Source organism: Hydra vulgaris, chromosome 08 (assembly GCF_038396675.1).
Source record: "Hydra vulgaris chromosome 08, alternate assembly HydraT2T_AEP".
In the NCBI taxonomy this organism is placed as follows: domain Eukaryota; kingdom Metazoa; phylum Cnidaria; class Hydrozoa; order Anthoathecata; family Hydridae; genus Hydra; species Hydra vulgaris.
The window spans coordinates 1992460-2018529 of record NC_088927.1 but is presented as its reverse complement, the minus strand read 5'-3'; the positions used below and the strand labels follow the sequence as shown (position 1 = coordinate 2018529).

At 27.6% G+C, this 26070-nt stretch overlaps 1 long non-coding RNA gene across 2 annotated transcripts in view; it reads right to left on the bottom strand.

Annotated features, from left to right (window-relative positions):
• The window catches only part of LOC136082894 (uncharacterized), a 74235-nt gene that overhangs the window by 8537 nt on the left and 39628 nt on the right, over positions 1-26070 (bottom strand). For both annotated transcript variants that reach the window (XR_010639811.1, XR_010639812.1), the window contains exons 3-4: positions 12704-12983; positions 2000-2279 (exon numbers count right to left, since the gene is read on the bottom strand). This is a non-coding gene — a long non-coding RNA (uncharacterized LOC136082894). The remainder of the gene's footprint in view (positions 1-1999; positions 2280-12703; positions 12984-26070) is intronic.

Here is a 26070-nt window from a genome sequence, read left to right as displayed (position 1 = left end):
TTTAATTTCTTTCTTTTTATCTCCACATTTAAAAAATTTCAGTGCTTGATAATAATAACTTGTATTAAATTTTCTTTTCTATATACTTTTATAAATAAATTATACCTACGCGTATATATGTATATATACGCGTAATGCAGATATATATATATATATATATATATATATATATATATATATATATATATATATATATATATATATATATATATATATATACACACACAAATATATATATAAATATATATACACACAAATATATATATAAATATATATATATATATATATATATATATATATATATATATATATATATATATATATATATATATATATATATATGTATAGATGTGTATATATATTATGTGTGTGAATATATTGAAAAAAAATTAAACCTTTAGTAAACTATCACCTCCTTATTGTATATTTGTGGTAAACGTCCAAGAGCTATTATTAAGTAACGATTGCAGTCAATATTAGGCCAACATTGCTATTTGTTATTTGGACGTTCAATTTTAGATTAAAAACTGTATACCGTTTGGTTTGTATCAAATGAATTGACCCTAGGTAATAAAAAAATAATTTGTTTCTTCATCGTATTTCATGAAAAAGTGAACACACCTGTGAAACTAGTTTAAGATGAATATGGAAAGTAGAAGGACCACATAAGTTTCGTCCAAAATTAAAATTTCAGAAAATATTGCTTTTTTATATTAAGTCAAACAGTTGCCTAATAAAACAGGTTTGAAATTTATTTACTTTTTATAAATTACGCTAACGTTGTTTATTTCAGCACAAATGTATCGAAAAATAATAAGCTTCTTACTAAACAATATATGCCTTAAAATTTATTGAAAATGTGGAATTTCATTAATTTTTACAGCATATTTTTTGTGATGGAAGATCTGATTATAGATCTCACATACTACATTTTTTTAAAACATATTTAAAATACTCTACGTATTACCAACTTATTGTTTATTATATTTTTATATTTCTATTAAAAGTTAATAATAAAATGACACCAATTTTAGTTATACATTTAAAAAAAAAAAATCGTTTATAACCCAACACGATTTTCAAATATCAATCTTATTCATCATCAAGCAAATTGTTCTGCTATTAAATTCTCAATGACAATCAGAGGATCTACAATACGTTAATTAGCAAATAATTTAAAACTATTTTTTTCTTTGATCAATTAAAAATAAACTAAAAGAAACGTTTGATAACTAAAAAAGAATAATCAGTTGTTGTTTTTTTTAACTACATACTTTTTCCTTTTTATTATTAATCATGATCTGAATGTTTTATAATCTGAAATAAAAGCAATTGTAAAAATAGCATGTCTTAAAAAAAATGTAGAATCAAGCATTTAAAAATAATATAACAAGATTAATTTTATCAAATTCAAATATTTTAAAGTTAAAAAAATTAGTACTTAGTTTAGGTTTCAGTGTTTATATTATGTCATTATTTTATTTAATTTATGATAACGTTATTTTTTATATGTAGTTATACTTATTTTGTTTATTATATATCCTCAAATTATGCATATATATTTCCATTATGATCATCATCATCATCATACGTAAATTAGTCATCAATATGATCGTTAGGATGATTGTTATAATCATGATTGTCCTCTTTATTATCAGCATGTTTTAATAATACATATTGTATTTCTGCCACTGTTTAATGAAGAGTTTCTTTATCTTTTGTTATTTGGTGAATTTGAAGTATCGTTTAATATCATATTTTATAAAAAAATGCACATATAGCTTTTTAACTAAATAGTGATTTTACAATAATCCAAAATAATTAAGTGTATAAGAACATAAAACAAAATCATCATTATAATCATAATGAAATACTTCTGAAAGCAGAGAATTGGATGAACAATTTAAATTAAGAACAAAAAAATAAACATAAGATGAGTCACAAACGGCAATAAGAAAAATTTATGTTATTTAAACAATAATAAAAAAGAAATGTATACTTGCAAGATCCTCCGTCTCATTCAATTAATCGGTGTTTGGAATATTTAAATGGCAAATTTTTAACTTTTCAAACGTCGGATTTTCATCAAAGTTGAACCATCTTTTCATCATTTCATTTGGTTTGTCTTCTTATTTTTGTCTATTCATAGAATTATATTTAATTGCTTTTACAATATGCTGCTTTACATTTAAGGAGTTATATCTGAAACCAATTTAGATCAAGTAGTTTAAACAACTTAATTTGAAATTCGTGTTATCGTAGAACTCCATCCATCAATACTAATACGCAAAGCAACATTTGAAATTCAATCAAGTAATATACTTTAAATTATTTTAAAAAATTGAAATATGTTGAAAGCTTAGGAGATTTGTTAGCAATAATATATAAACTAACCAAATTTAGTCGTTAAAAAAATCAGGCCTTGTAATAATTAAAAATTAAAGACTAAGCCTTATAGTTTGTTTGACAGTTTAAAATCATATAATGCAAATTTATTAAAATAGTGTTCGTCCGGCTGAAAAAATGTTTAATAATAACCAAATAAAAATATGCTTACATTTAACTATTTTGTATTTCTTTAATTGCTTTTTTTAAATATCATTTTTTATTTTGTGAAAGAGGCTAATCTAAAGCAAATGAACAATTTAAATATATTAATACTTTTAGGCAAAAATCCTGAAGTAATTGGATATATTTGAGTCAAATCATGAAATTACAAATATAGTTATTTTTCAACAAAATGGTACATTCGTTTGTTTTAAATAAATTATTCTCTTCAAATAATCGGTTTTTAATGTATTCAAAGTAGCATGTTTTAATTTTTTAAACGTCAAATTTTTGTCAATGTTGAACCATCTTTTTATCATTTCATTTGGTTTGTCTTGTTGTTTTTGTTTCTTTATAGAATTATTTCTGATTTCTTCTTCAATACGCTGTTTAACATATAAGGAGTTATATCTTAAACCAATTTAGATCAAGTAGTTCAAACAACTTAATTTGAAATTCGCGATATCGTAGATCTCCATTCAAGAATACTAAAAAGCAAAGTAACATTGGAAATTTAATTAAGCACTATACTTTATCTTTTTGAAAATTAAAATATTTTGTAAGCTGAATAAATTTATTGGCAACAATGTATAAACTAACCAAGTTTAATCATGCCTGTTAAAATTTAAAAGTAGACACTAAGGCTAATAGTTTCTTTGACATTTTAAAATCATATAATGTAAATCTATCAAAATAATGTTTGCCCGGCTAAAAAAATGTTTAGCAATAACTAAATAAATACTATGCTTAAATTAAACTTGTTTTTATTTCTCTAATAGCTTTTTTAAAGTATTTTTTGTTTTTTGAAAGAGGCTAATTTAAAAGCAAATGAATAATTTAAATATATCAATACTTTTAGGCAAAAATCATTTGGATATATTGGAGTCAAAATCTTGAAATTACAAATAAAGTTATTTTTTCAACAAAATGGTACATTTGTTTGTTTTAAATAAATTATTCTCTTCAAATAATCGGTTTTTAATATATTCAAAGTAGCATGTTTTAATTTTTTAAACGTCAAATTTTTGTCAATGTTGAACCATCTTTTTATCATTTCATTTGGTTTGTCTTCTTGTTTTTGTTTCTTTATAGAATTATTTCTGATTTCTTCTTCAATATGCTGTTTAACATATAAGGAGTTATATCTTAAACCAATTTAGATCAAGTAGTTCAAACAACTTAATTTGAAATTCGTGATATCGTAGATCTCCATTCAAGAATACTAAAAAGCAAAGCAACATTGGAAATTTAATTAAGCACTATACTTTATCTTTTTGAAAATTAAAATATTTTGTATGCTAAAAAATTTATTGGCAACAATGTATAAACTAACCAAGTTTAATCATGCCTGTTAAAATTTAAAAGTAGACACTAAGGCTAATAGTTTCTTTGACATTTTAAAATCATATAATGTAAATCTATTAAAATAATGTTTGCCCGGCTAAAAAAATGTTTAGCAATAACTAAATAAATACTATGCTTAAATTAAACTTGTTTTTATTTCTCTAATAGCCTTTTTAAAATATTTTTTATTTTTTGAAAGAGGCTAATTTAAAAGCAAATGAATAATTTAAATATATCAATACTTTTAGGCAAAAATCATTTGGATTTATTGGAGTCAAAATCATGAATTTACAAATAAAGTTATTTTTTCAACAAAATGGTACACTTATTTGTTTTGAATAAACAATAATTATTTACCTTAATCCTAATCCTAACTCATTATTTTTTACCTTCTTTGAGCCCCTGACTGATTATAACACCGTATATATATATATATATATATATATATATATATATATATATATATATATATATATATATATATATATATATAAGAATCAATTTCTTAAAATCAATATATATATATATATATATATATATATATATATATATATATATATATATATATTCTTATACATACATATTTTATATGTAATTGATTCTTATATATACATATATATAAGAATCAATTTCTTGAGAAGAATAAGAATAAGGCATCTTTTTTCTGTAAAATTGTTTATAAGCAGTTTTTTTGTTTTAACTAAACAATAATTATTTTTACTTTATGAACACTTTTGATATTTCCAAAAAGTTATATATAAAATTTGCTTATTGGAGATTTCAATGTTTTGATGGTGTTTCAACTAAATGGGGTCGTTAATTATGCGAAGAGGTTTTTTTAGTTGTTCTTCATTCGATGAGGCAGAGCCTAGTAATTATATAAATAAACCCAATTACACCAAATAATAGATGTTTGTGTACCAAGGGCTGTACTTTTTGAATGCTCAATTTTAAGGACCTAGACTTGTCTAAATTTGTTGAAGCTGCAATGATTAACATCTCATCACTAGTTACTTTATTTAGTTATAATTATTTTTTATAGTTACTTGTATTAGTATTGATATATTACTTATACTTATCATTTACTTTTGTTATTATTGATATATTGAAATTGAATTTCTTAATAAATTGACAATAAGGATAGACACTTAAATAAAAATTTATATATTCTTTGATTGTTTTCATCACATTTATATGGTATTACTTAATTGCAACACATAAAAAATAACAACATTGACCATTATTTCTAAGCAATATGGACGAACAAGTATACAGGTTAAATGAGAATACCGAAACGACTGCCACAAAAAATTTTAAACTCAGTCAAAATTTAACAATCTACTTTGTTAGCAAACATAATCCTTACGTTCTTCTTTTATGGTCTAAAAAATATCCATACTTTTACGGAATTTTGTTCGGTTGTTAGTACGGAATGTAGCTATTCAACAAAATCAAACGGAATTTTTTCTTAGTTTAAAATACATTTTAAAACACGGAATTTTCTGATGGATAAAGGTTATATTACGGAAGCCAAACTAAAGATTTGGCGTGCAAAATTGTCACATAAAAAGCAATTTTAGATTTTTAACTCCTGTATTTTTTCTAATAAAAAATATTTATTATATTTGTGACTTTTTTTTAAAAGAAGAGTCAAAGAACTAATGACTTTTAATTTTTATGTCTCCTTTATTTTATAATATAAAATCAAAAGCACAAGTAGTAGTTTCTTTACTTTGTTAAGTACCAAGTTTTAATGAAGCATGTTTAACATATATACTAGAGGTTATATAGAATTCATGTACATTTTTTTAAATTTAAATATGGACATTTTAATACGTTCATTTAAGTTTAATTATGTATATATTTTTTAATTGTTCACTAATATTGTTTTATTGGGAGTAAATAAATAAATATTGTTAACATGGTTTGAGAATTAACAATACTAATTTGTATATAATTCAAAAACTATCACTTAAATTTTTCAAAAAATAATAAGTTCCAAATTTTGATGAAACATGTTTTACATATATAGAAGACATCATATAGTATATATGTACATTTTATTTAGTTGTTCCCTACTATTGTTTTATAGGAACACAAAAAATAAGTATTGTTAATATGGCTTATTAATTAACAATAGTTAATCAAATAAAATTCAAAAATTATAAACACATTATAAGCGGGTAGCGAAATAGACTAAACAGGTGTGCGTAGCGGGCAAAAATTCGCATAAAACTACGCGCTTGAAATCTAATATGCGGTTTATAAAATAGATGAACTGATGTATACAAAAACATATTTTAATAAAAATTAATAAAACTGCAACAATTTTTCATAATAATATAATATAATATATTGTATAAAATTATTTACAATATATATAAAGTAATTAATTTCTAAAAATTATTTTTAAAACTAATTAACTTATTTTTGTACTGTGTGGTACTTAAAAAACCATTCTCCTTTATGAAGAGGCACTTTGCAAAACTCGTACATAAAGCACGTTAAACTTTTTTTTTTATGTCTAGCACAGACCCGTCATTGTTTTGTGAGGGTGCTTTTTTAGGCCACCAATTGTAACTTTTTTCACAATTTTATGTTTTTTGGCATCCAATAGTCTGTGTGGTAAATCACTTCTTGAGGGTGTAGATGCAGACGTACTTGGTACTGGATCATCCGAATTATCATTTGCTTTACCATTTATCCAATCTTTGGCAACATCGAGTAGAAAGTTTTTATAACTTTTTTATGATTTTTTATTTAAAGTTTTGAATACTCTGAATGCATTAAATAGAGCGCCATTTAGCATGAACATGACTGTCCATTTTTTTGTGCGCTTTACGATTGAGTAATATGACAAGTATTGGTCAGCGCGGTCGACACCTATCATATACTTATTGTAATCGACAACACATATCGGCTTCCAAATTTTCTGCTTGGTATTCCAGTCAACATTTGCGCTTTCGACAATACTTGCGGAATGAATTGTTGTTATTATTCTTACGGGTCTTTTTGATTGCCAGCTATGCAATAAAATGTCTTTTCGGCGACGGAAAATGGATTCGCCTTTTTTTAAATTTGCTTTTTTTAGGCATTCAGGAAGGCCTCTATTCTTGCGTATCGTACCGCAGCTTCAAAATTTGTGTTGCAACAAGACATCGGTTGTTTCGACACTATTATAGTATTTGTCTATGTAGACATGGTGCCACAAGTTTTCGTATGGCTGCAAAAGTTGCAGAACTGTCTCTTGAAGACAACTGCCATCACCAGCATATATTTTAAAATTGCAAATATATCCACTCTTTGCTTCACAGACCATTCGTATGAGCAGCCCATATTTTTGGATTTTAGATGCGTTGTACACTTTGAATGATAATCGACCTCGCCACGGCATAATACTTTCGTCTAATGATAATTCTCGTTGCGGCTTATAAACATTCTCAAATTTGGGTAAGAAATATTCTATAATTAGACGAATTTTTTTAAGCCGGTCTCCTTTCTTTTGATCGTTTGAATTGTTGGAAAAATGCCAAGAATACCATATTTGGCGAAAACGATCACGACTCATTACTTCCGCAAAAATTGGGGTTGCAATTGCTCTTTCTGTTGACCAATATTCATCCCTGGTATCTTTGCGAACTTTGCCCATAAGAAGAAGTAATCCCAACATTTTTTTTAATTCTACCGAAGAAACGTCTTTCCATTTTATACTTTTTGCTCTGCCCTTAAACCTGTCAATACTTTGTTGATGGTAACGATTAGTTTCTTCGGCCATGTAATCGAATAAATCATCTCCTATAAAAAGTTGAACAACTTTAGCTACACTTTTTGAATCACTTGGTATCACAACAACGCCACTTTGTCCTAAAAATTGTTCTATAATTGGAGGATTTTCATATTCTGACCACTCCACTTCTTCATTCTCACTTTCTTCAGAATCGCTTGGCGGTATGGGTAAAGTCCTACGTCTTCTAGGATGAAAAAAGTCCTCATCACTTTCACACTCGCTTTCAACTTCTGCAATATCGGCATCACTTGCAATTTACGATAAACTGTCTGCGTAAACTTCACTGTCACTACCACTATCAGAATCCATTTTTTGCGACAAAAATTTTTGTAATAAAAAAATATTTAAAAAAAGATGTTCGATCGTCAAAAGCTCAATAAAAACTGTCTGAAATATTTTTAAAATATCCGTTTAACATTCCTTAATTAATGAATGTTTTTATAAAAGAGAAAATGATTAGAGATTGCTTAGTCTATGCATATAAATTATGAGCAATCGGAATGTAAACAATAACATAACAAAATTGATGAATTCGTTATCTTTATTATATAAACTAATGTCAAAGAAATTACGTTGAAGAGTCTGAAGAGTCTAAACGAAAAAGTACGAGCTAGTCCTATCAGTTTCATATATAAACCAATCGAGTAAAATTACTTTGTGCCGCTTTTAAAGTAAATTCATTCAAACGGGTAAAAATACCCGACCCACTAATAGACAGCAGTCCGCAAAGCGGGTATTTTTACCCGCCCCGCTTGTAACATGTAACATAATTAAACTTTTCAAAAAATAATAAGTACCAAGTTTTAATGAACCATGTTTTGCATATACAGTGATCGAAATTTACTTAGCCGTACACAATTTTTATTCGAAATTTTAATTTTTAAGGAAAATTTATTAGGTAAACAAGAAAATATGATTTTTATTGTATAGCTTAGTTATTAAGTATTTTATTAGTAAAGTATTTATAATAAAAATATATCACATTAAAAATAGAAAAAAAAAATAATAAGGAATGCACTTTTCATATGCGAATTTTCGTTAGACGCACTTTTAAAAATTAAATAATGAAAAGGAAAAAAATATTTTTTTTAAATTTTTAATATTTGGTGGGTCCTCCGTGGTTCTTAATCACTTCAAAAATTCTATTTGGCATTGAATTAATGAGCGATTGGAGTGTCATTGGTTGAATTTCTTGCCAACACCTATTGACTTCACCTCGAAGCTCTTGAATGCTGCTAAATTGTCGTCCATTTTCATAAACTTTTCGAGATAAGATTCCCCAAAGGTTCTCAATTGGATTGAGGTCTGGACTATATGCAGGCCATCTCATCACTTCGATGTTTTTGGATTCAAACCATGCCATAGTTTCTCTTGATTTATGAATGGGTGCATTGTCTTGTTGGAAAATGACTTGATCTTCCAAGTTATTTTCCAAAAAATCGATTAAGACATCTTCTAATAAATCTCTATAATTAATGGATTTCATTTTTGCTGATATAAAACATATCGATGTCTTTCCATTGATACAAAATGCTGCCCATGTCATTAATGATCCACCACCAAAATTGCGTGACAAACGAGGTGCATTGTTTTTTCGCAAATCATGCCAATAATAGCTAAAACCATCTGGTCCATCAAGATTAAACTTCTTTTCGTCAGAAAATACGACATATTTCCACTTTTCTCCAAAATTCATATATTTTCTGGCGAATTCAAGTCGTGCTTCTTTGTGTATTTGCTTTAAACATGGTTTTTTTTAGTGGTTTTCGCCATTTTAAATAATTAGATCTTGACAATATTTGTTGAACACGTCTAGGAGTGATTGTCAAACTTAATTCTGATATGATTTGACTCGCAGTTAACTTTTGTTTTGTCGCTAATTGTCGAATTTGTTCCACGTTCCTTATCGTTATCTTGTAGTTTTTACGTATTTTTTGATTGACGCCATATACTGACCCAAGTTTCAAAAAGTTTCTAATCACCTTTTCAGATCGTCCAATTTTTCGTCCAATTTCTCTATTAGATAACCCGGAATCCTTATATGCTTTAATTAAACCTTTTTCATGGTCATTTAAAAATTTTCCATGTGCCATTTCACTAAAAATATGAAACATTGAATTTTAAATTTATGAAAAATATTTTTATAAGTCAATTATGAAATTACTTACAATTTAAATTGATTTTTTCAACACCAAAACTAAAAATTATATCTCAAATTTAATAAAACAGAACTGCGTCTATACAAATTTCGCACTCAAATAAATCAAATAACTAAATTTTTTTATATAAAGAAATTATAAAAACAATGATATCAATTATCTTTTAATTATCAATTAACAAACAATGGTATAAATATATCACATACAGAAATTTCTTAATAAAACGTTTAATTAAGTCTCTAAAATGAAAAATCTGATAAAAATTGTGTGCGGCTAAGAAAACTTCGTTCACTGTATACTGGAGAACGTATAGAACTTAGGTAGTTTTATGTAGTTGTTCACTTCTATTGTTTTATAGGAACACAAAAAATAAGTATTATTAATATGGCTTAAGAATTAATATCAGTTATTTAAATATAATTCAAACTATTAATTAAAATTTTCAATACATAATAAGTACCAAATTTTAATGAACATGTTTTACATATATACTAGAGAGCGTATAGAATATAGGTACATATTTAGTTGTTCACAACTAATGTTTCAAAGAAAAACACAAAAAATAAATATTGTTAATATGACTTAAGAGTTAACATTATTTATTTATTTATAATTCAAAAACTAAAATTTAAATTTTTAAACAAATATTAAATAACAACAATAATGTTATTAAAAATAGTGAGAACAATATCAAAAACATATACAAAGGTATATAACGAAAGTTTTGAAATATATTTTTTTTATCTCCACTTTTGTAAAAAATTTCAGCGCTTGGTATTAGCAACTTGTAATAAATTTTTTTTCTTTCTCTATGAGAACCTGTCAAATTCAAACAGCAAACTATATTAACTTACATACATAAATTATACTTACATGTATATATGCATACATATGTATATAAATGTACATATGTATAAAAATATATGCATATATATATATATACATATATATCAATATGCATATATATGTGTATATATATATATATATATTCATAATTATACATATATATATATATACATATATATATATATATATATATATATATATATATATATATATACATATATATATATATATATATATATATATATATATATATATATATGTATGTATATATATATATATATATATATATATATATATATATATATATATATATATATATATATATATATATATATATATATATATGTATATATATTTATGTGTGTATACATATTGAAAAAAAAATGAAACTTTTAGTACACTATCACTTCCTTATTCTGTTTTTGTGGCGAATGTTCAAAAGCTATTAAAGTAACCTTTGCAGTGAATATTAAGAAAACTTTGCTATTTATAGTTGGATGTTCAATTTTAGTTTAAAAAACTGTATATCGAATGGTTTGTATCAAATAAATTATCCCTGGTCATAAAAAAAAAATTGTTTTTTCCATCGTTTTTCATGAAAAAGTAAACACATCTGTAAAACTAAGTCATAAGAAACCATTCTTTGTTGTTTCTAGGTTTAGCTTTAGGTGTATATGGAAAGTGGAAAGACCACGTAAGTTGAATCCAAAAATTTTCAGAAAATATTTTCTTTTTATAGTCTAACAGTTGCTCAATAAAGCACGTTTGAAATTTATTTACTTTTCATAAATTACGCTAACGAAGCTTATTTTAGAAACAATGAATCGAAAAATTATAAGCTGCTTACTAAAGAAAGTATGCCTTTAATTTTATTAAAAGTGTGAATTTTTATTAATTTTACAGTATATTTTTGGTGATCGAAGATCTGATTATAGATCTCACACACTACATTTTTTTAGCACATATTTATAATACTCAACGTATTATCAACTTAACGTTTATTATACTCTTATATTTCTATTAAAAATTAATAATAAGTTGACACTAATTTTAATTATAAATTAAAAAAAAAAAATCGTTTATACCCCAACGCGCTTTTCAAATAACAATCTTATTCATCCTAAAACAAATTGTTTTGCTATTAAATTTTCAATCGTAATCAGAGGATCTACAATACGTTAATTAGCAATTACATTATAACTCTTTCTTCCCTTGATCAATTAAAAATAAATTTAAAAAAACGTTTGATAACTAAGAAAGAGTAATTAGTTGTTGTTTGTTTTTAACTACATACTTATTCCTTTTTATTATTGATCATAATTTGAATCTTTTATAATCTGAAACAAAAGCAGTTGTAACAATAACATGTCTTAAAAAATATGTTGAATCAAGCATTCAAAAATAATATAACAAGATTTATTATATTCAAATTCAAATATTTTAAAGTTAAAAAAATTAGTGCTTAGTTTAGGTTTCAGTGTTAATATTATGTCATTATTTTATTTAATTTATGATAACGTTATTTTTTATATGTAGTTATATTTATTTTGTTTATTATGTATCCTCAACTTATGTATATCTATTTACATCATAATCATCATCATCACTATACGTAAATTGGTCATCAACATGATCCTTATAATGATTGTTATAATCATGATTGTCCTCTTTATTATCAGCATGTTATCATAGTACATATTGTATATTTACCACTGTTTAATGAAGAGTTTCTTTATCTTTTGTTATTTAGTGAATTTGAAGTATCATTTAAAATCATATCTTATAAAAAAATGCAAAAAGAGCTTTTTAACTTAATAGTGATTTTACAAAAATCTAAAATAATTAAATGTATAAGAACATGAAACAACATCATCATTATAATCATAATCAAATACTTGTGAAAGCAGAGAATTGGAAGAACAAGTTAAAATAAGAACAAAAAAATAAACATAAGATGAATCACAAACGGCAATGTAAAAAGTTTATGTTATTCAAACAATAATATAACAGAAATGTATACTTGCAAGATCCTCCGTCTCCTTCAATTAATTGGTTTTTGGAATATTTAAAATAGCAAGTTTTAACTTTTCAAACGTCGGATTTCCATCAAAATTGAACCATATTTTCATCATTTCATATGCTTTGTCTTCTTGTTTTTGTGTATTTATAGAATCATATCTGATCGCTTCTTTATTACGCTGTTTGACATTTAAGAAGTTATATATAAAACCAATTTAAATCAAGTAGTTCAGACTACTTAGATTGAAATTCATGACATTGTAGATCTCCATCCAAGAATACTAAAAAGTGAAGCAACATTAAAAAATTAATCAAGCAATATACTTTAAATTATTTTATAAAATTGAAATATGTTGTAAGCTCAAAAAATTAATTAGCAATAATGTATAAACTAACCAAGTTTAATAGTCGTTAACAAAATCAGGCCTGTAATATTCAAGTTTGATAAATATTAAAAACGTCTCTATCACGTTTACGACGTTTTGATATTATTTGTATTTTTACATAATCATATAAAAAAATTGTAATATTGTTCAAATAACGATATAAAAATTAAAAATAGGTAAATAATAATAATTTATTCTTTGTGCACTCTTTTAATATTTAAAAGAAGGTAAGAATAAAATTTGCTTATTTGAAATAATCATCTCTACTAAACGACGCCATTGATTAGGCAAAGTTGTTTTTTAGTTGAAATTGCATTAAGGGTTACATCAGTTTCTATGTTATGAAAGAGGCTAATCAAACGCGAATAAATAATTTAAAATTGTCTATACTGTTGAACTAAAGTATTAATGTAATTGATGTTAGAACGAATTTCTTGAGAAGATTAAGAATTAAGCATCTTTTTTCTTTAAAATTGTTAATATGCACTTTTATTTGCTTTAACTAAACAATAATTATTTATACTTCATGAACACTTTTGATATTTCCAAAAAGTTATATGTAAAATTGCCTATTGGAGATTTCAATGTTTCGATGGTGTTTCAATTAAATGGGGTCGTTTATTATGCGAAGAGGTTTTTTTTAGTTGTTCTTCATTCGATGAGGCAGAGCCTAGTAATTATATAAATAAACCCAATTTCACCAAATAATAGATATTTGTGTACCAAGGGCTTTACTTTTTGAATGCTCGATTTTAAGGACCTAGACTTGTCTAAAATTGATGAAGCTGCAATGATTAATATCTCATCACTAGTTACTTTATTTAATTATAATTATTTTTTTTAGTTACTTGAATTAGTATTGATATATTACTTATACTTATCATTTACTTGTGTTATTATTGATATATTTATATTGAACTTCTTAATAAATTGACAATAAGGATAGACACTTAAATAAAAATTTATATATTCTTTGATTGTTTTCATCACATTTATATGGTATTACTTAATTGGAACACATAAAAAAATAATAACATTGACTATTTTTTTATGTAATAGTCAATGTTGTTATTATAAAATAAAATAGGAAAAAGACCATAACAAAGCTGAAGACCATGTTTGAACACTAGGATGCCATCCTTGTGTTCAATCATGGTCTTCAGCTTGGTTATGTTATTTTTGTAATTTTTTTTGCGACTCGACCACTTTCTTTTAACTCTTTGAATTCTGATTTCATTTTCTGCGCGTTCAATTATACGTTTTATGGTTGCGTTTGGTATTTTTTCTGCTATAAAATACGGCATATGGTTGCTTTTTGATTTTTTTCTGCTTTAAGATGACAATAAGTGTAATATTCATTATTTTGCTTATTGTCTATGTAAAATCCATACACACGTTCACGGAGAAACTCTTGCGTAGATTTGTTTATTTTTAAATCGTTTTAAATCGTTGAATTTTAATTCCTTTTTTTCAATTTCAAACTAGATTAAATTTGCAATAAAATACATACAAAATATATAAACAACTAATGGTATTAGTACATGCAAATTCAAATTGAACGCAGTCTCACTTTTTTGTCATCACCCGTTCTATATTTATGTGTTTGTGTGTATATATAAAAAAAAATAAATAAATTAAACGTTTAGTAAACTATAACTTCGTTATTGTGTGTTTGTGGTGAACGTTTAAGAGCTAATAAAATAACGTTTGCAGTGAATGTGAAGTAAACTTTGCTATTTAGTATTTGGACGTTAAATATTGAAAGTTCGAAAAACTGTATATCGAATGGTTTCTATCAAATAAATTGTCTCTAGGTAAAAAAAGAAAAAGTTGTTTCTTTCATCGTTTTTCATGAAAAAGTGGACACACCTGTAAAAACAAGTCGTAAAAAACCATTTTTTGTTGTTTCTAGGTGTAATTTTAAACGAATATAGAAAGTCACATACGTTTAATTCGAAATAAAGTCTCTGAAAATATTGCCTTTCTATAGTAAGTCAAACAGTTGCCTAATAAAACACGTTTAAAATTTTTTTACTTTTCATAAATTACGCTAACGTTGCTTAATTCAACACTAATGTATCAAAAAATAATAAGCTGCTGAATAAAGAAAATATGCCGTAAAATTTATTGAAAATGTGGATTTTCATTAATTTTTCCAGCATATATTTGGTTATCGAATATCTGATTATAGATCTCACACACTACATTTTTTTAGCATATGTTTAAAATACTCAACGTATTATCAACTTAACTTATTTAAATATAATTCAAAATCTATAATTTTAAATTTTTAAAGAAATTATAAATAATAATAATAATAATAATAACAATAATATTAATAAAAGTAGTAAGAATACTATCAAAAATATGTGCATAGGTATATATCGAGAGGTCAGAAATATCTTGTTTTATCCCTACTTTAAAAAAAAGTTTTAGTGCTTGATAATAAAAATATGTATTGAATTTTTTTATTTTTTTTAATGAGATCCTGTTAAATTCAAGTAAAAATTTATATTAACTTTTTTTTATTATTTTTTTAAGAGTAACACTTAAATTCTGATAATAATCCGGTCAAAATAAACATTTAAATTTACAATAATTCGTATAAAGCTGAAAATTGGTACATACCTTTAGGATATTATTACAAATAAAATACTAAAAGTCCCTACCGATCCCATATCTGCAAAATAAGTTATTAATGATTAAAGGTTAAAAAAATAGTTTTTTCTTTTTTTCCAATTAATGATAAGGTTTATTGAAATTAACGAAAAGTATTACATCATGAAAGTATTTAACAAAATTGCCTTGATACATTTTTATATAAATCGTTATTCCTGAGATATTGCAATGCTTGCAAAAATATTATGCGAGAAGATATTGCAAGAATATATTGCGAGAAAATATATTGCGAAAATATATTAGGATAATGCGATTTTATATAAAATATATTGCTGGAAAAGACATTGCGATTCTTGTGAAATTACTAAATTAATATTCATATAATATAATATAAATATTACAAAATTAATATACATATAAATAATATATACATAATATTTGCATATATTATTTATTATTAAATGCATATTTATGTATTATATATTCGTATTATTGTGATATATTATATATTAGCATTTTCTTTGCTTTCTTCTTCGTAGTCATTTATTTTTCCAAGCTGGATATGTGAAAAAGATACATCAATTGACTCCTCATTGATATCATCAAAATCATCATTTATTGAATTTGATTCATCATTGGAGCAAGACTGGCCTCGGCAATTAGTACACACCGATGAACATAATAACCCGACTTTTTACACCTAAATTTTGCACTACAACCCTTTTTGCAATTGCGGAAGATAGTGTCAATCGGCTCTAATGTATTATCTACTAATTTCCAACCCCAGTCAGATGGGTCCAGTTGATTGCCTAGCCATACTTGAACTTGATAATATACTCGATACAAGTGTTGACTTGAACTTGATAATATACTCGATACAAGTGTTAACTTAAAAAAGCAGATGTTGGAGGAAGACAAGATAACTGCACTCTTTTAATGTTCCGGGTGTTTTTTACAAAAGTTAGGTATCTATACTTGTCTAAGCAATAAATTTTATTTGAAGCTCCATATAGAGCAAGAAGAAAACAAATCCCGTTTATAACAATGTCTTGTGGTCAAGAGTCTATCTTTTGAAACACTTCGGCGCAATTAGTTAAGTCACGTTTTTCAAATAATTTAAATGCGGTTGTTTTACCCTTTCGGAAAAATGCTGATTTAGTATCGCAGCCAGTAATTGCATGTAAAAATAAGGTATGATTTTGACATTTTGGATAAGCAGATAAACTTTTTGATGAATATATTTATGTAGGTTGATGAGCTTTCCCGGGTTTTAAAAAGTAGATAATCTTATCAATTGGAGTTCGTGCAGTCAGTAATACTAATAAGTCAACATCTTCACCGACAACAATATAATTATTTGTTGCATTGGATTGTTCTATAGATGTTTGAATTATACGGACATCAGTGTCATTATCTGCTTGCTTCACTATGATATTTGCAGCTGTAAGTCTTTCGCATAACATAAAAATGAAGCAAGACTTGTTATGAGTATCGGAAAGGAATTGTTGTTGGTTTGTTAGAACTGTCATAAATTGATCGAAAGTGACATCAGGTGAAGAAGATACTTTTGTGGTTCGACGATGTTCTGCAGCTTTAATGTTTTTTCTTACAATCAGTATAACCAGGAAATACTACCATAGACACTCGATGACTAAAATATCTATGTGCGTAGTGAATGTATTTATCAAAAGTAACGTTAAAGGTCGCTTCTCAATCCTACACAACGCGGTGTAATAAATACCCTCCATCAATGATGTAACTAGCATTTGTGTTGTCAATTTCAATTTCCATTGAATCAAAGTAATTGTAAATAGCCGATTTCTGTGTTTTCGCATTCCAGTTTCATCAAACATTGATAAAGGATAGGGGGCTAATTCATACTCAAAAATTTTTTCTATTTCATCTTCAAATGTCTTACTAATACTCATACGTTGAAATAGTAATACTGGATCGACAGGTACTTTCTCATCATGAACTTTTATGGTGCTACTTATGGTTAGAAGAGAAAGAGCTTTATCAGCGCGTTTTAATTTGATATTAAATGTTTTACCTGTCATTTTAGTCATAGCAGCAATCCCAACTTCTCGAGCTTTATGGCAATTGATTTTACTATCACCAACAATTCCACTAGCAATTGAAATGATTTCTTGAAGTTTAGGAAAAGGATCATGTCATAAAAACCACCGTTGAAGTTTTTTAATATCTTTATCATCTCTCTTAATTTAGTAATCACTTGCATCTACATGCTGATCTCTTGTGTACGTTTTAATATCAGCAAGATCTTCCAATCCTTCACATACATGTTCATTGCATGCACGCCATAAACCCATTTACCCACAACACTCTCTTTTGCACTCCTTCCTTGAGAAATACCTCCATATATCTTCATTGATTTCATCATTGATTGCTCAATCACCATATCCGTTGAAGTACCACAATTGAGTTTATCAGAACGTCTAACAGTGAAAAATCCTTCGATAAACCGTTGATAAACACTTTGGTTCATTAACTTCTCTAATTCTAGCATATCCTGTAGATATAAGTGCGCAGACTTAGCATAAGGAAAATGTCCCGACACGTGGAAATAAAGAAGCATCTCTTTAACGCTGTTTAAACAACCTTGCTAATCTCTCATGCGTTCAGCTCTGATAAACTCTTTTGCAATTGACATCACATTAAGATATTATATCCATAGTTTTGATGTAAGTCCTCGTTTTTCCAGTTCTTTTAGTTTTTCATTGAACTTATAAAGTGATGCATTGCACAATTCTTTATCATTGCCACTTTCAATGTCACTATATGAAACGTTTTATTTTTCATCAACTTTTTGGATTAAAGATATGGGTGCTTCATTTTCATAAGCTAAATTTTGCACCCTTATTTTACTAAAACCGACTACACAATCATTTTGAAAGATTTGAATTGGCACATGAGCTTTTGCTGCATTATCTTTTGCAGAAGGGATTTCCTTTATTCGTCGTATATGATTCTCTTGTGAAACTAAACCTTTTGAAGTAACAATTTGAATTATACCCAATATGTGAACCGAGTTATTACCATCTAAACTATTTACTTTTATATCAGCATTGTCCTCAATAATATTGAATAAATGTGCCAGTTTCAGACATAATGCTGTGGCTGATACTTGTACAAACTAATTTTAAATGTTCTAATTTAGATTGTTTATTTTTCAAAATAACTTGCTCTAAAAAATAAGTCAATGACTCTGGAATATCGCTGTTAATATCTTCAAACATTTGACTAGGCGAGGGATAATTGGTATTATCAATTACCAATGATTGAATGTCCTCTCGAGTGATTGCTGCCGCAGTTTTTAAAATTAAAAATCGTTCTTCTTTTTTGTTTTTGCTTTTCTTCTGATACCAAGCTTAGTAAGAATATCGCTATGATTGTCAAAAAAACAGATAAACGTTAATTTTCCCGGTTTTTCAGTGATAATAATTTATTACCGAACTTCAACTTTAATCGTGTCTTAATTGCTTTGTATCTAAATGCGGATTTTTGCAAATATTTTTTAGTTCTTTTTATGAAAACTGGCAGTCATCGCTATTTTCAATGTATTTAAATATTTCTTCCATCGCAACATTTGTAGATTCATCTTGAGGACGACCGATTTTACACCCATTGTATTATGATATTTAGCCTCAGCAGCAACTAAATCAACTTCATATTCAATGCGTGAAGTAACCTTTTTTGTTTCCTCGTCAGAACGACTCCATGCAACCTTCAGAAGTGATTCTTTAAATTCAAGAGTCGCAACTTTATGAATTTTACGCCGAACTTTCTTCGCTTTCTTTGTCTCGGCCTCCTCGTTTGCTTCATCGCCGCTAAAAAAATAAGCAAGTTTTTTTTAAACAAAAAAGTGATTTACTTACGAGAGCGATGAAGCAAACGAGGAGGCCGAGACAAAGAAAGCGAAGAAAGTTCGGCGTAAAATTCATAAAGTTGCGACTCTTGAATTTAAAGAATCAATTCTGAAGGTTGCATGGAGTCGTTCTGACGAGGAAACAAAAAAGGTTAAACATTACCTTTTTTTTTTAAAAAAAAACAACTTTTTTTTATACCCTTAAACCTTGAATAACCTTTTTTGCAGATATGGGATCGATGGGGACTTTTAATACTTTATTTGTAATAATGTGCTCAAGGTATGTACACATTTTCAGCTCTATGCGAATTATTGCAAATCTACCACTATTTTTTTGTCTATTTTGACCAGATTATAACATGTTATATTAATTTTTCTTTTTTTTATTTAATGAGAACCAGTCAAGATTTAATTACAACTTAAATCATTTTTTAGTTTTTCTACTCAAAGTGAACATATCAAAGTCCAATTACAGTTTACATTAATTTTTCTTTTCTTCACTTAATTATAACCTGTCAATTCTAATTAAAATTTATTTTTTTGTTTTCTTTACTTAATGAGAACCTGTCAAAGTCTAAAAACAGTTTATATTAATTTGTTTTTCTGTACTTAATAAGAACCTGTCAAAATCAAATAACATTTTTAAATAGATTTTTTCTTCTTTACTCAATGACAACGTGTCAAATACTAATAATAAATATATATAATTCGATTCTCTTAAATTTTACTCAAAGAGAACCTGTCAAATTTTTATAACAATTTATATTAATTTTTCTTTACTTTATTCAATGAGGTTCTGTCAAAGTTTAGTATCTGTTTAAATTAGTTTTTTTGTCTTCACTCAATGGGAACCTGTCTAATTCTAATAACAATTTATATTAACTTTTTTTTACTTATCTCCATGAGAATCTGTCAAATTCTAATAACGATTTATAATAGTTTTTTTTTTTCAAATTTCAATAACAATTTATAATAATTTTTCTTTACTATACTTAATGAGAACATGTCAAATACAAATAACAATTTATATTATTATTTGTTTTCTATTTAATTAAAACCTACCATATTCTAATAACAATATATTTTAATTTTTTTTTTTAATTCAATAAGGACTTGTGAAATTTTAATTAAAGTTTATATAAGTTTTTCTTTTTTCTGTTCAATTAGTACCTGTTAAACTCAAATATCATTATATAATAATTTCTTTTTCTTTACTTAATGAAAACCTGTCAAGTCCTAAGATGATAAAACATAATCATGTTTTACATTTTCTTTTTTAAGAGTACTAGTTTGCGTTTTGCTATTTGCACTTTTTTTCATAATTTTTATTCAACTTATGTGAATCTCTCTTTGCACTACAAAAATAATATCTTTCTTTTATTATTTTTTGCCAAAAAGTAGATTTTAATTAGTCGAAGAACAATACTTAAACATTGATTACCTTGAAATGAAAATATTGGACTAGTACTGTTTTTCTTTCCACCGATTCAAATTGTATTACCTTTTTTTTTGTTTATTCAATGAGAACCTGTCAAATTCTAATAACAATTTAGATAAATATTTTAACCTCAAAAAATACTGTTAAGACTAGCGTAAACTTGATATTGTTAAACTTAAACTTAAACATGCAAACTCCTGATAGTTTATGTATGTTTCCATGTATGTCCATAAAACAAAAAATTTTTTGTTACGCGGATATATACATTCTTAATACGACCACAAAATCTGGCCAGTTTTCGCAAGTTAAATGTTATATACGTGGTCAGTAATCGAGAGCCATTGCTTTGCTTACCCGACCAACCTTGGAATTATCGAGAAAGAATAATCCAGAAATACAAAAAAGCTACTCAAAATATGCCTCATTTAGACAAAAATGGTGAATTTTGCCACGTGTAGATGATATACATACAGTTTGTGTTTGTTCTTATCGCCAAAATGCCATATAGCTAAAAAATATAGGCAAAACAAATAACGATCTACTTTTGAAAAGTGTTTGTTCAGTAAACAATAAAGAATGCATCCTTAAACAGTGTGATGATTTCCTGGTTAAGAAACAATTTCCACCTACTTGTATGAGATTTGTGAAAAAAATGAAGATAATTTTGAGATAAACTGATTGCAAAATACAATACAAAATGGGAAACTATAGATTCCAAAACACTGTTGAGTTTGACATCAGATATTTTGCCTTTTATGGATACGGATTTTACGGATATTATGGATAGGATTATTAGCATCTTGTTTTGAAAAGCTGCAAGATTATTCTTCTATTGCCCACTCTCAATCATAGTACTAACAACAACAAAACGAAACATGGATCAATTAGGCATAATAATTATTAGCGACTTTGCAAAATATTATGCTTTTGTAGTCCGAGGTGAAACACAGAGCTAAAAACACTCAACAAATTAAAAACAAGAAATAAATCAAAATGATGCTTTCAGTTCGGGAAGTTATTTGCAAAAGTCTATATTTTATCATATTGAAAAAACTATGTTTTCTAGAGCTTGCTTCAGTTCTAGTAAAAACTTAATGATTGAAAAAGTAGAAATTTTTTTTTTTTTTTTTCTTTTAACATCTTTGCTTTTAACAAGGCTGCAAGCAATAACTAGTTAAAATTGAAAGTAACTGGAAGAGAAAAGATGAAGATTGTAGAGCAAGATAACAATTGACAGACGACTTAAAGGATTGCAAATTATATAAATCAGGAAAGCAAGATGAAGGAAGCGAATTCCAAAGAACTGATGTTCTTTGGGAAAAAAATCTAGACGATTAAGAGTTTTTTAAGCACTTAGGAACAGTCACAGAAAAAGGATGAGACTTAATTGAATGACGAGTAACACGAGAATGAATTTTAGTAGATGGCACAAGAGGCACTCGCTCCTTAGAGCAGTGCCCATTATAGTATTTGTAGAAAAGAAAAAGAGAAGCAGCATTACGACAATGTGATAATGGTTGGAGGTTAGCTGCAAGAGCAGGTCCAACTATGTTTACAATGCGTTTTTGCACCTTGTGTAAAAGAGAAAGGGCATCGTTATAAGATACGCCCCAGATATGACTACAGTATTCCATACAAGGCCAGATTTGAGATTTATAGAGATAGAGAATAGAATCCGAAGTAAGAAAGTGACGAGCTCATTAAAGAGATGCAACCTTAGCAGATGCTAATTTTGCAACTGATTTGATATATTGTTTCCAAGAAAGATTGGAAATAAGAGTTAATCCTAAAAGATGAAGAGTAGATGACTCATCGAGTACATTACCGTTCATAAATAAAGGGAGATCTAAATTATTGCGATAACAATTGGCTGAAAAAAATTGAGTTTTATCTGTATTGAAGTTCACCAGCCACTGTGAGCCCCATGCTGTAGCATAAGTGAGATCCTTTTCAAGCTCAAGCGCCTCCTCTAAGCAATTAGAGAGTGTTGGTTTCTTATCTCGACAAGAGTAAATGGTAGTATCATTAGCAAACAATGCCACCTTAGATGTGAAAATATCTGGAAGATCGTTTATGTAAATTGAAAAGAGTATAGGGCTAAGGATAGAACCTTAAGGAACCCCTGAAGTTACAGAATAAGAAGACGAGTGCTGTCCGTCGAGGGCAACTATTATACTACAGTTGGAAAGGAAGGATTCAATAATATTAAAGGTGTTGCCAGATACACCGTAAAAAGAAAGCTTATGAAGAAGACCAGCATGCTAAACTTTATCAAAAGCATTTGAAACGTCAAGAGCGATGGCCTTAACCTCTACAGCTTTATCTAATGCACGATAAAACCTATCACTTATTACTGTTTGCAAATCAGCTGTAGAACGAGAAGATGGATATCCATATTGATGGTCAGAAAGTAAGTTATTAGATTCAAGATGAGAAATTAAGTGTTTGTTAATTAAAGATTCAAAAACCTTGCTTATAATAGGAAGAAGACTAATGGGACGGTAGTTAGACGAATCATATCGCTGTCCAGAATTTTCGAAGATAACGATAACGGATGCCGCTTTCCAGCAGGCTGGTAAATAAGACTCTGATAAGCACTTGTTAAACAGTTTTGAGAGTGCAGACGATAGCTTTGGAGAACACTTCTGCAAGACAATAACAGGTATGCTGAACGGGCCACAAGCTGTAAAAGAGTGTAGGCAGGAAATCAATTTAGATACAGAAGCTAGAGTGATACGAGGGTCAAGTAATGGAACAAACGAGGGTCAAGTAATGGAACAAACGAGGGTCAAGTAATGGAACAAACTGTTTGTTGGCAATATCAGGTAGAACGCAACTAGTGCAATCAAGAGATGATATTGATGAAAAGTTTTTAGCAAACAATTCAGCTTTGTCTTTAGGTGAGGTGAAAAAGTCTGAACCATACAAGAGAGGTGGAATTTAAGATTTGCCCTTGTTATTAATACTATTGAAGATTCTCCGGAAGTCACGAGAGCCTAATTTTCGAGATGAGATACGAGATTTTATGACCTGAGAATAGCGAGCTTTGGCATTAGGCAAAACCTTTTTTTCAATGGTTTCTAGCAGTAATAAACAGACGTCTGTTTTCTGGAGAATTGTTTTGCTGATAAATATGGAAGTAACGGTTTCGATTGGCAGTCGCAGTAGCACAGTGTGAGGAAAACCATGGAGGAGAGTAAGGCTTTACCTGGAATCGTCGAGAGGAAACAAAAGATTCCATGCTAGCCTGAATCCACGAAGTTATGTAAAAAGCACATTTGTCGACAGGAAGACAAAAGATTTCTACCCAAGGGCCATCACGGATAAAATCACGGAAAGAATCCCAGTCAGCTTTACTGTTGTTGTAAGAGGTACGATAATCGGGGGATTCAGGTGATGAAGAAGAATGAAATATTAGTTTTAGAGAGATCAAACTGTGATCAGAATCATCTAAGGGTAAATGTGGAGAAACTGAGCACTGACTAGGATCAGAAACAAGACATAAGTTGAGTAGAGAAGTTAAATGATTCGTGTTGTCTGGAAAGCGAGTTGGAAAGTTGACTATTTGAGTTAGGGATTGAGAAGGGCAAAATTTGTAGGCCTAAGTTAATGCCTGCAGAATCACTGACACTAGAGGCAAGCCATTAAGAGTGGTGAGCATTAAAGTCACCGACAACAACTATATTAGCTGATGGATAAAGAGAGAGGGCCTGGTCCATATGGTCAGAAATAGCATCAAGAAGAGTGCAATCGTAAGATGAAGGAGAGCCATATAGAACAAAAAGAAAGGCAATAGAGTGAAGTGGTGGTATTTAAAAGCACATAAAAGAATAGTCTGTGGATTCACACCTAGTTTCACGACAAAAGGGTGAATTCTTGCGAATGTAAATGCCCAGGCCAAGCATGTGACTATTGAAGTCTTTACGAATTATAGGAAGATAACCATCAACACTAAGATCGCAAGATAGACAGCCGAACTCAAATTAATTTCACAAAGTGCTAGTAGGTCTGGTGAACTTTGCAAGAGATAAGACTCAACAAAAGAAAAGTTTTTTTGAAGACCACGAATATTAGTGAGTGATAGGTTTAGGGAACTTGGTGATGATGGTTTTTTGTGTTTTATAGTTTTTGGTTCTATTCATTTTTAAATTTGATTGAAGAATTTGACTCAAAGCATAGATAGTACTCAGAACACTGTTTAATAGCCCAAGCAAATGCCTCATTTTCTACTAATAAACCCTAAGCCTTAACAAAGGGCCCTAAATGTGGCCTCCGTAATGCACACCAAAAGTACACACAGGGACACCATCCATGCACAACATGGGACTGTTAATACTTTGATATTTTGCTTAGGAGGCCTTCTACAAGACAGTAGCCGGATGCATTTTACATATGCCCTAGATGAGTATTTTTATAGAGATACCATCTCTAGCCTTTACTCAACTAAGAGCTCCAAGGCAGGGGGTGTTTAAGTCGGAGTTAGCATCTCCTAGCCTTTGCCTAAATAGACGTATCCTACAAGGCAGCAAGACATAAAGAATATTGTACTGGGTTACATGTTACCAGAAGCAGGATAACCTAACCTGACATGTAAGATATACAAGATAAGTTGAAAAAATAAGGTGAACTATTGAAGATGCAGTCATGATAGTTTATCTATTCAATTCTATAAACAATCATGTATATTAAGTAACTTTTTAAATTATTGTTAATATATTAAAAAATAATAATAAAAATAAAAACTTAAAATAAAAACTTATTGTTAAAGAAGCAAGTAAACCTTTGTATAAAAAATAATAAATAACAAAACAAAAAAGACTCAACCAAAACTAAATTAAAAAAACCAAAACTGAAACTCAACTAAAATAAATAATGAACTATGACAATAAGATTATCTAAATTACATTTGGAATAAATAATTTTGAATTGCTGATCTTTACTAATGTTTTAATAATACAATATTATGCCAAACTCTTTTTAAATAAAGTAGAGACTTACATCTAACGATTGTTTAATAAATGCAGACATTTAAAAGTTAA